The sequence below is a fragment of the Mesoplodon bidens genome (genome assembly GCF_964165515.1).
Source record: "Mesoplodon bidens genome assembly, chromosome: 5".
NCBI lineage: Eukaryota > Metazoa > Chordata > Mammalia > Artiodactyla > Ziphiidae > Mesoplodon > Mesoplodon bidens.
Genome location: NC_138161.1, coordinates 106,524,684 through 106,537,921, shown reverse-complemented (window position 1 = coordinate 106,537,921; position 13,238 = coordinate 106,524,684).

The following is a 13,238-nucleotide window of genomic DNA, read 5'->3' as shown; positions in this document are numbered from 1 at the left end:
ATAAAGATTTTTTCCCTACGATAACACAAGATGAGAGTGGGAAAAGAAGCTGTGAATCCAATTGCCCATCAGACTCCTATCATCCACTTTGGATGGAATGTAGAAAATATTGTTTCTATATCCAAATTACAATCCACATGTGACACCTACTAGGAAATAGGACATTTCATATATAATAAATAAATAGTCATAAATCTTTTTTTTTCAGTCTGTAATTGAATGTTATTTTTCCTTGCTGGAAGAATTTTCAAAATTATCTGGACCTTCTAAAGCTTATAAAGCAGTGAACTGTCTTTTTCCTTGTTTCTTTCATTCTGTGGAATAATTCTCTCAGCAGTTAGGAAGCATTTGGGTACACTGCTGAATTGTAGACTGCAATTATATATATATATATATATATATATATATATATATATATATATATATATATATATATATATAGCCATAAACACTAATTTTGGATGTTAGTGTTGGATGGCTCACCCAAACACTAACATCCAAACTTTGGATGGCTCATCTTTGGATGGTCCATCTAGTGCATGATACTGATTCTAAAATAGCAAGGGATTAAGTGAATTTCAAAACTGCAACTCACCAGAAGAAGCCCAGAGATTATATCGACCCATATGTGTTTAAACTGCAGAGTCGTTCAAGAAAAAATTGCTACTAAAGCTCCAAATCTGGAAGTGATACCTGATCACCTTTGACATTTTCAAAAACAGAAAATTATTTGGCTTTATTTTAAACGTCACTCCTCTGCAGGTGAAGAATTTATTCATTTCGGAGAGTGCAGTATGGAACAAACCATGCTGATGCATACTGGCTACAGAATGTCTAACAGAATTGACTACATTCTTGTGAAATAGATTTGAGAATTTGCTGAATCATGTGGATGCAGTGATCAAAAGAAAAGCTCTTACTTCATCTTCAGGAGCAGTAGGGTTTGGAGGGAAGTTTCCTGGTCTAAGAGTCATAATGCAGAGTTTGAGTCCCAGCTTCAGCAATTAGTAGCTCTAAGTTTTTAGGCAAGTCAACCACCTCCCTAGGTCTCTGTTTCCACATCTGTAACAGCAAAGTTGGTACTACTAGCTCTTTGGCCTATTCAAAAGTCTTTGCTTTCTCATTTCTCATTTTATATCTAATCCTCAGTCTCCTCCTATGAAAAACAGGGCTAAAATTCTAGGCCCTGATAATTTCAGAAGTTATGAGAATGCAATTGAGAATATGGATGTGAATCCACTTTGAAACCATAAAAAATAATGTATTTGTTTTATTAATTTATATAGCTGCAAAATAATAATGTATTGAAAAAGCTATTATCTTTATTTGTCTAAAATATATTTTTAATTCTAAGTATTAAGAGTATTAAAATTCGTGTTATGGCTATAACCTAATTTGTTTGAATTGATTGGCTATTTCTAATTTCTTAACTCATATGGACATGTTATCTCTTAAGAACAGACATGGAACTTTCTTTCTAGACAAGAATATGAATAGTTGAGCATTTGGACCAGTCATCCTCTAAGTTTGTATCAAAAGCCTGCAGCATAGCTACTGAAATAAAGGGAAAGTGGTGAGATGAAATTATAGTCACTGGGGTCAGCACCTTTTCTCTTTTTTTTTGGAGCAGTTTCACATTAGTGTCATTTAAGAAATGCAGTGGGGGGCTTCCCTGGTGGCGCAGTGGTTGAGAGTCTGCCTGCCGATGCAGGGGACATGGGTTCGTGCCCCGGTCCGGGAAGATCCCACATGCTGCGGAGCGGCTAGGCCCGTGAGCCATGGCTGGCTGCTGAGCCTGTGCGTCCGGAGCCTGTGCTCCGCAACGGGAGAAGTCACAACAGTGAGAGGCCCGCGTACCACAAAAAAAGAAAAAAAAAAAAAAAAGCAGTGGTATTTTCTCTTGAGAGGAAAGAAAGCTCACAGCCATTCTGAAGCAGCTTCATGCTTTCTACTGTGGGGCTCTTCACTGTTCTGCCCCTCTGCCATTCGTTGTGGTTATAAATTTGGCATCACCTGAAAGAATTTCTATGATGAACATTCTTTGTAAAAACATCTCTCCTGACATTTCTTTAGCCATTTAAAACCCTTCCCTACAGTCTCTACTACTACCCCCAATCAAACTGAGTTTCTCACTATTCACTGTATATTACCCCTTACTTTCCAACTTCTGCTCATGCTGTTTCTTCACTTGGGATTCTTTCTCTCAATGGTTTCATGGTGAAATCTTCTCCATCTTTCAAAGTCCATTTGAAATTCCAACCACTGGATGAAGGCTTCTGTGATGATCCTGAAGGTCTGAAATGTCTCCATCCTCTGGAATTCCATAGTCTTTTAGCCACATCTTATCACTTTTGCTTTTGTTGCTTACTTACCTCTCTTTTCTGTCCTTTTTAAAAACCATTTAAAGAGAACAATATCCTTTATTCGGCCCCAGTAATGCAATACCTGCATCCCTAGGGTCTCTTTAGTTCATTCCAACACTGACATGCTCACCTGCTCGCCCCCCCGCCCCCAGTGATGGTACTGTCTGAACTGGAGTCCACAATAGCCGCACGTCCCAGTGTTTGTTTCTTTGTTGAAGTTTATATATACTTTCAAGCGGCCAAGGGCCCCTCCACCGCCGTCACACTGTATCACTACTCTCGACTTCGTTCACAGGCTTCTCGGCTCTCTGATCAATGACAAAATTTTAGTTCACCTCTTTCTGATGACCTACAAATTGAAATTTCCTGTCATCTTTATCGTCATAAACCTGGCTGATGTGCATGACCTTCTTCTACCCGGTAGGTGAGGTCCGCACCCTGAAGCACCTGGTGCCCAGGGGCTGTCTCCGCGCTGTGCGCTGCCCCATCCCAGCAGCCAAAGGAAGGTCACCACCGCTGCCTTCTTGCAGGCTGACCCTTGACCTGGCACGCTGTTGCGCTGAGCGCTGACGCATGCACACGGCTCTCTTGTCGGCATACTTAAATTCAAGTGCCTTGGGGGCAACATGTTGTCATTATAGTATTTCCCAAAGGACTTGGCACATAACAGTTAATATGTGCTAAATGAATGGGTATAGATTATTAAATTTAAATGTTACCAATTATCTGAGTTTTCACCAGGGTACTAGTAAAACTAAGGTCTCATTATATGAATAACTGAATCTTATTAGTTCTGAGTCTCCAATACCTACAGGAAATTCAGTCTCCTGGAGAAAGAGTCCTTTTCACCTCTGTATTTCTGAGAGTCACCCAAGAGGTCTGTTCATGTTTTGCTTAGGGACGTTTGAAATGTGCTGTAACCCTTATTCAGCTGATGATACCTCATGATGCCTTCAGTGACAGTACAATTGTTCCAGCTAAATTACCTTTCCACTCACTTCCTAGGAGTTTAACAGAATGTCAATGTCACTGAAAACATCCTTGACTGTCATCCCTGTGTCTTTATGCACACCCTTCTCTCTGTGGTTCTCATGCCTTCCTTCTCTGCATGTCAAAATCTTATGTATCCTTAAAAAGCTAGATCAACTGCCTCTTAGGATACCATCCCTGATTTCTTTACAGGATTTGATTCTAACTTTCTTTGAACTTTGATTAGCACTTTGTATCAACTTACTTCCCCTAGAAACAGAGTTAACCTTATCTCTACTAACATTAACCCTTCTTCCCTCTGCCACACTTCTACATCCTTCGACCCTCCACACACACAATACTTAGTCTCCTTGAGGTCAAAGACCAAGTGTGTTTCATCTCTGTAATTCTCACATTACCTGAGGCATTACCAAGTACATATCTGTGGGTCAGTAAACATTGATAAATCTAAAGTACATAAATTGCAGAGGACAAACTCAATGGAATTTCAGCACTTACCTTCCAATTGCTCTATCACAATTGTGCAAACAGTCCAGTAGCATTAGACAGAAGTAGAGTACAAAGACTAAGAGCTCCAGAATCCTAACCCAGGACCTTACTAGAATTGTGGCTCTATATATGCCTCAATATTCTAAACTGAAAATGTAAATAACAGGGCTGGCACATAATCTGGAAGGCTGATGGAAAATACAAATGCAGAGCCCCCAGGCATGAAGGAGAGACTGGTCAGTGTCCTCTTCCCATGGGCTTGCCTCCTGACCTATAGTGAATGGATCACCTCCAAAGGAATTGAAATTTTCATATTGGAATGAGTTTAATACCTAGATTGGAGATAGGTGAGAGGTCCTTGCCAAACTGCCTGTCCAATGTTCTATGGCCAGAGAGCAATAGTGAAACACAGCCCCCCATGCAACCTGGTCAACTCCTTGGGCAAAGAGCAGCAGTTTGTCACAGGGAAGAAGGAAACCAGCAAGAACTTGTCCCAGGGAGGTGGAGAGACGGTGGGAGCCAGGACAGTGCATGTGCCCAGGTCCCAAACCCACTGCATATGCTCCATTTTCCCATCAGACTTAGCTTACAAAACATAAATTCAAATATCAAATTATTAAAACTTTCAAGATGGTAACCAACCACAGAACATTAAACATTAAGTGCAGGGTCCCATATAGCTGCACTAGGTACAGGCTCATGAGGCCACACTAAAATTAGTAATAACTCTCTAGACTTGATGTAAAGGCTACATTTTCATGCACTGAATAGTGAAAAGACATTTAAAACTTCAAGATTTAATTTGTTGTTTTAACTGAAGCATTGGACATCACACTATGAATATGGATCTAGCTTTAGTCTGAAGAGTCTTCCCTTTTCATCCTGAGCCTCTATCAAGAAAGAGGAAGGAAGGGAGGAAGGGAGGAAAGGAGGGAGGGAGGGAAAAAAGAAGGAAGGGAAAGAAAGGGAGGGAGGAAGGAAGAAAGCAAGCAAATTCCATTTTCATTTTAACAAGGATGCAGAAAAATAAATCCACAAGTTCAAAAATACAGTCTAAAGCAGCAGAAACTTGCCCTTAACCCCTTGGGATGCAGTGGCATAGGGAGCAGTGGTGCATTGCAGAGAAATCAAGTTTCCACAGGGGCTGAAAAGCAGCAGAAAGAGCCAGAAAAAAAGTGTGTTTCTTGGAGGTCAGGAGCCCATGGGAAAGAAATTTGGAGAAATAAGTATTGTGAGCAGGGATGAGAGATGAACTAGACTAAGATCAGACTGAGCCAGCATATGGGGTAAAATGGAGTGATAAAATGGAACAAATGTCAAAGGATGAGAGTTAAGTGTCTATAAATTCAGAAAGATCCATAAAAACACAGCCTCTGATAGTAGGAGGCTCAGCCATGTCCCTCGGACAAGAACCGTGTTCCTTGGTTGTATTAACTAACAAAGGAGGTGGGGAGCCCAGGACAGGAAGAAACCCTCCTATGCCCAGTTTGGTTGAGGGATGTGGAGTAGGTACATCCTCACAGCAAAACTCACAGTGTGGATCTATTTGAAGAAAACAGTTGGTATCATTTGCAGCAGAGGACAAATCCTGGGAGACCATAGTATCTTTTGTCCTCCTTTTCCCCTTCCCAAACCTTTGAAGAGCTACTCCAGCAAAATTCAACTCTTTCAACCATATACCATAAAGAAGGACCTAACACAGACTGATAAAATATGCTATAAAAAAGAAAGGTGAAAGAAACAAAACTTACTGTCAGAAAAAAGAAGACACACAGAATATATTGTCATATAATGTATGAAAATTATAACCATAAATCTATCATTAAATTCATAAGTTTAATAAAGCAATCATGGCCCAAAGGGAGATAGCAAAATGAAAATACAAGAATTGAGGAAAGAGGGGAGATAAGAGGAGGAAGTGAAATATAAGTGGCCAAATTGGAAGAAGCACAAGAAAGATTGGACATTGTGGAAAACACAGTAGGAAAACTGAGAATCGAAATAAACAAATTAAATAAAAAAATGGAATTGAAATACATAATTAGTGGAAAATGATAGATATGAAATGGGGTGAAAATGGAATAAAGCAATGGATGAAACAGAGTAAAAATAACAGATATAGAAGACTGGCAAAGCAGAGCAAATATAGACATAACATGGTCTCTGAAGAAAAAAACCGAGATAATAAGATGGAACAAATATTTAAAAATATAACTGAAGGAAATTTTTGTGGCATAAAAAAAGGCTTAAATTTGCATATTAAAATAGTAAATCATGTACCAGGGAAAAGTGACTCAGACCTGTCAACACTGAGCTATTTCCTACAGAAGTTATTTGACTTTAGACAAAGAATTATTTGGGCAGCTAAGCAAACACTTCATATCACTAGTAAAGTGAAAATATTGCATTGGTCTCAGAATACCCCATAGCAGCTTTCAAAGGCAGAAGACGATAAAGAAACATCTCTTATTCTAGGAAATAAAGTGTAATCCAAGGAATTTCCATCAAACCAAGCTGAGTTTCAAGTAGAAAGGAAATAGTCTGACAGCTGATCCCAAGTCTTTCTAGGGAAAAAAGAAAAACAAAAACAGAAGCAGAGTGTATTTCCTTTCTCTTTTTTTGGCCTCTGCTCAGTTTGCAGTTCCCCAATCAAGGATCCAACCATAGGCCCTGGAGGGAAAACTTGAGCCAACCAAGAGATGACTAGAGAAATGCAAAAGGAGTGGCAGTGAAAATAGAAGATATTTGATTGCAAAACAAAGACACTTTTAAAATGTTAGGAGTAAGTTGCAGGATAGAATTTAGTTATAAGAGCTGATGATGTAGGGAAGATGTAATTACTATAACTTGAGAGGCAGAAGGTGAGAAAGAGAGTAGAAGTTGAATAAAACTAGGAGATGCCTCTCCAGTAGTAACAGGGACTCAAAGGATAAGATCTAGAGTGACAAGAAAAGCAACAGAATAATCGACATCTTTTACCATATAAAGGTAAAGAAAGTTAATAGTGTTGACAAAAATTGGGTGAGGGGAGAAAGATTATAAACTATAACAGATACTTTGTAGAGGCTTACAGAACTATGAATATTACACAGTGGTACAGTTATAAATTAATTATGAGAAAAATAATAACAATCATCTTAAATATCAGAACTGCAAATAAACACAGAAAAGAACTCAGAATATTTAAAATATGTAACAGAAAACATAATATAAAATTATTGCAGACAAAAAAACAAATATATCTGCAAAACCAATAAATGTAAATAAGCTTATTCACCTATTCAAAGAAAAGATTTCACACTGAAGCACAAAGTAGTAATGTGAGCACATGCACATAAAAAGTGACACCTAAAAAGAATGATTCAGAAACGTTTAAATTAAAGGGTGTTCAAAGGTATACTAAACAAATGTCAAATCAAGAAAACCATGGGTTATAATCTACATATCAGACAGAGGTGACTTTAGGTCAAAGAGTAGGGGAGACTTTTATTAAAAGTTCACAGAAGCAGGCTCCAAATGATCACATTCCACAGCATTTTTTTCTTCAGACCACTTTATTGTTTTTCTCTTTTGGGCCATCTTAGAGATACTTTTTAGGCATCTGTCCACCTTGATGATAGCATGGGCACCTTATCATCATTCATATCCTCGGTAATGCTGCAAAACAACCTGTCTAGGTAATAAGGAGAGTGTCTAAGTTACTGATTACTAAATTAGAGATAAAAGCTATAGAGAACAAGACTTCCTGAAGCCAAGTGAGTTTTAGCACTTTCTACAGATATTTCTTAATACATTGGCCCTGGCTGCTTCTCAAAATGTATGAAGTGGGCATAATTTTTCATTATATAGTCTCTCCCTGTGAATCTTTTCTCCCACCCACTCTCAGTCCCTGAGGTTCAAAGACTGTTGACTGCACCAGCTACAGGATTAGGCATGTGATCCACATGTGGCCCAACAGAGGACCCCATCCTCCTGACCACAGTGATTAGATCATTCATAGGCACATAACTCAGCCTGGACCAATGAGAACACATGGAACTTTGCTGGCCCTGCCCAGAAAGGCCTTCCCTTTCTCTTGCAGTTGCTAAACTGAAAGAACACAAGTCCAGAGATTCCAGTAAAGAGCCCAGAAGCAACTCAACATAGAGAAATCAGAATCTGAAAGACTTCTGATGACAGTACTTAAAGTACCTGAATCCAGCTATGCCTTAAAATTTTTCCTTGAACTTCCCAGTTCTATGAAAAGGGAAAAACAAGATTCATTTTTTTGGTGGTTATTTAAGCTAGTTTTGACTATCTGTCTCTTGCAGCTCAAAAATCCTAACAGAAAACTTTTCTTATTTAATTATAAGATATAGATACATTTTTAGGGTTTTAATGCTCACCAAAGTATAAGTATATTATTTATTCTTTCCAATAAAATCACCATGAAAATGGAAAGATTATATTTAAGAAAGCAGATATTCAACATATATTCCTTACTTTAATCTCAAATTCTCTGGAGCAGTTAGAAATTTTTCAATAGAAAAACAACATACTGGAGAGAAAAAAAAAAAAACTTGGAATAATTTTTATAATCCTTATTACAAGTTATAAAGTATCACCATATGCTAACAATTTCATTTTCTTACTCCCATAACAAGCCTTTAAGGGGGATGGTGTGTTAACTGTTTTGAAAATGACCAAAGCCAAGTTTCAAAAGTCCTAACTTATCCAAATCACAGAGCTAAGGAAGGGAACAAGAGTTGAACACAAGTATCCCAATTTATTCTTTGTATGTCCATTCCACCACATTGACTTAGATCAGGACAAACAAAATCTGACTGTTCAACTAAAGGATTTATTCTCAATTGCAACTGTTCATTTTCACTTGGGTTCTGGAAATCAAATGGATTTCCTCTTTTACATTTGCAAATCAGTAAATCTTTCTGGTCAGTTTTTCCTCTACTAGTCCTGTTCAGAAAATCAGAAAATCTGAAAATCTATTCACATTATACAGAGATATTGATTTTGCTCACAAAAGAATTATTTTTTAGGTATTATTTATGAAGAGTGTAGGGGAAAGCCTCTTTCGTTCACTACAGGAAAGTAAACAGTTCCTACAGAGCTGCCTGGGGCTGTCTTAGGATAATTTAATTTGACACAAAAACTATTTACAGAGTTGATGCATTTGTAAATCCTGAGAAATGGTGCTAGTTGTGATGGTGGGTAAAGATGAGAAAAATGATCAAGAGGAATAAGACGGCTCCTGTGCTGGGGAGACAATGGGTGCAGCATAGTGGGTAAGGGGATAAGGTGTGTTTCTCGGGCTTTAGAGTGGCAAAACACAAAATTCCTTCCATTTTAAGGGGAAAAAGAGTCTGCTTTGCATGTTACGTGGCTTAAAGTATACCTGAGGTGGAGACAGAGTCAGAGTTGGATGTGTGAAACCAAGAACAGAGTCCGGGGACTGCTTTTGCAGACCCCATTCTTAATACCAATGGAGGCACACACAGCAGCTGTTCAGAGACCAGACACTTTGGCCACCAGACTTTCCTGCAAATGGCTCCCATGGGGCGAATGCTCTCTCAGGTAGTTCTCTTGTGAGGATATTTCTGTTTGAGAGGGTCTAGGTCACATGCCTGTGTCCTTGCTGCAAGGAAGACAAGGAGGACAAATATCTGGATTCTGAATTGAGAATAGAGTCACACATTTAATTGAAATTTCTCAAACATAGAAAGGATATTAAAGGGCTCCTGACTTTTTCTAAGCATATACATGTCTACAAGACAGATTGGAGGAAATACAAAGGGCAGTTTCTAGCATCTTACATCTTAAATCTTACATCTTCTGATGGAAGACTTGGCAGAGAGACTTGAAGGTAATGATTTTGAGAAAGACTGTCCTTGAAACAGAGCTTAGGCAGAAAAGGTGGACTCCTAGCACCCTAATTATTCTAATCCCTTCACAAAATGTTTTGCTCTTCACTCCTTGGATATCTCAGATAAAGTCACCGTGCACTAAAGATAGTTTTGAAGCTTTCAAGGTGCCTTTATAGAGACGATAATACTAAAATGTAAACTGTCCCCGCCATGGTCTCAAACATCAAACTCACAGATGTCAGACTCTAAACTGAATCCAAGTATACTGAAATAATTTGGCAAATGAATAAAACAAAACTCCAGAATGGAAGATTAACGTCTCAAAGTCTAATGATGAGGCAAGCAAAGCAGTTCACATTCAACTTTTTGAAATGATCCCCAAAGAGCTGATTTATGATAGCCCTGAGCTAACATAAAGCTGGTTCTAAAGAAATCTTTCATCCTTGCTTTAAATATATGACAAGCAGAGCATTAGAGAAACGGGTCAGGCTCTACCAAAGGAGAGGCAGTTTTCATAATTATAATGCCCTCCAGGGCATTATATGACACCAGGTCACAGGACAAAATCCCTGAGCAATCCTCACTAACACTCCAGCTTGTGCCTTCCCCCCAAAATGACTAACTTCCAGGTGGACTGTTCACCCAGCCAGCTCCTAGTGCATTTAAACATTTTTATATTGGGAGGTTCAAAGAGGCAGTAGGAGAATAGACCATACCCTTGCTTTCCGAATGTCTAACATACATCATTTACATGATAGTTTTATTATTTTTTGAAATTCACTCAGTCAAAAAGAATATTAGTTATTATTTTAAATGGAATACTATGTAATGATTATAATTATGTCTGTGGAGAAATGCAGGGTACTAAATATTTTCAATATATTAGTTATATTTTTGAATGCACAGAAAAAAATCAGCAAGGATATGCCAAATTTTGACAATGATTGTATTTCAGTGTTTGAATTTTGTGGGGCATTTTTAATTTGAATTTTACTCTTTCTTTCTTTATACCTTCTTACCATCCTGGATGTACCAAATCAACTATAAAACATACATATTACATTAATAATCAGAAGAATAATAGCAAAGGCTTAGTTTAGGATGTCAAAGTCACGATTTTTTGAGTACAATGTAAAATACATGACAATTTATTAATGTTTTGAATATATGTTAGCCCCAGAGACTTGTTTTTGAAATAAAATAATTTTAATTAACTATTTGGGAAGTTTAACTTTCTAAACTGGACTGCTTCCCTACTGAAAAAGAAAGAGCAGGCATAAGAAGCACTAAACATTTTTTCAAGGCCTCAAATCAATTAATACTATCATGGATATTGACTAATAATAAGAAGGGGCCTGATTTTTTTTTTTTTTTTTTTTTTTTTTGCTGCTCCACATGGCTTGTGAGAATTTAGTTCCCCCACCAGGGATTGAACCCAGGCCTTCGGCAGTGAAAGTGCCATGTCCTAACCACTGGATCGCCAGGGAAATTCTGGGCCTAATATTTTTTACTGCAACACTTAGCATCTCTAAACTATTCTATTTCTGAGCTCTTTTATTTATATATTGTCCTCTGGTCTGCATTTCTGTGGGGCTGTGTAGCTGTGGTCATTGCTCCCCTAAAGCCAGCATTGCTTTCTCTTGCCCTCACTCTCTCCTCCCTGGTAGAAGAGTGGGTGGAAAAAGCATGCATGTTGGCACCATGAAGGTTGCATTTGAATTCACATTTGATCATTTACTAGTGTTTATGATCTAACCATTTAATCATCTGTAAAGTAGGCATGCAAATAAATAATAGTCCATAACAACCCAAATAGTAACCCAACAATAATAGTACCCAGCAAGCATTTAATGTGTTGGAGAATTGAATTAGTTGGGACACATGAAAGCAGCTTTCAGATTATAAAGCAATATGCCAATGATTTTATTCTTTTCAATTCTATATTTGTTGCTTTTAATAATAAGCTATGGCTTTAAAAACCAGACTAAACATACTAAGTATAATGAAGAGTAAAATTAAATCTAGTTAATGAGTTTTAAGTGTTGCCTGAATTAAACTAAACATACCAAGTTTCATCTATTCTAAGACATACAAATTGTTCCACAGTTTCAATGTTTCTAAAATTAGGTTGTGTCCTGAACTGAAGATGTCTTGTAATTGCTGCTGCCAGATGGCACTGGGGATGTATGTGGTCATTACCTGCCCAAGCGCAAGCATCAAAAGCACCCCCCTCAACCCTTGCAAAATGGTGTCTGCAGCTTGGAAAAGTCCCAAAGTAAAGGGTGAAGAACTCTGAAGAAATTCTGCAACATCAGTTTTCCTAGTGGTACAGAGGATGATACTGGAAGAAATGACATGGATGTGGGTGGCAGTGAGACCAAACAAGATCCAAAAGAGTCAGACTCTGAGTGTGGAGAAGTGTCAGGAAAATTTAATGAATTTTTTTTATGTTTTCATTTTTTAAGCATGTACAAAGAGATGTATAATTATGCAAACTTTCACGAATGACTTAAAAAGCTCTATCAATAAAAAATAAAATGCAAAGTGGTATGAAAACATGTAGTATTATTTTTATTGACATTTTTCTCTCTTAGTTATTAAACAATAGTGGTACATCTTACAATCAATGGCTAGAATTAAATAGGGTAAATGTCCACTTGTTCGTTTTTGTTTTTGTCCTGTTACCCTAATACTTCAGCATGCTCTCTTAGGAATAAGGACATTCTCTTATAAAATTATGGTGCTCTTATTACATCTCAGAAAATGGACAATAATTCCATAATGTCATCTAATATTCAGTCTATATTCAACTTCTCCAATTGTACAAAAATGTCTTTTATAGTTTTTTCTAAACCAGCATTCAATCAAGTTTCAGGCATTTCATTTGACTAAAATTTTTATTATTATTAGCACTGTGTACCAACTACTAAGTAGGGACAAATTTATTTTGTTTTAAACCTGCCCCCCTTTATCTTTTAAGGCATTGGTGTTCATTTTGTTTCATCCTGTTTTTATCTTGTGGAACTGTTTTTTTTTTTTTTTTTTTTGCAGTACACGGGCTTCTCACTGCTGTGGCTTCTCCCTTTGCGGAGCACAGGTTCAGCGGCCATGGCGCACGGACCCAGCCGCTCCGCGGCATGTGGGATCTTCCCAGACCAGGGCACGGACCCGTGTCCCCTGCATCGGCAGGCGGACTCTCAACCACTGCGCCACCAGGGAAGCCCATTGTGGAACTTTTTTAAGATAGGAAATAATTAGCAACCTTATCAAAAGATTTCCCACCTGGAATCTATATTAATTTTTTTTATTGAGTTTCTTATCTTTCAGATGTAAGAATAAATAGAAGGTCATTTCTTTTCTTTTTTTAAAAAATCTTTATTGGAGTATAATTGCTTTACAAAGGTGTGTTAGTTTCTGCTGTATCACAAAGTGAATCAGCTGTACGTATACCTATATCTCCATATCCTCGCCCTCTTGCCTCTCCCTCCCATCCTCCCTATCCTTCCCCTAATAGAAGGTCATTTCTAAACTTAAC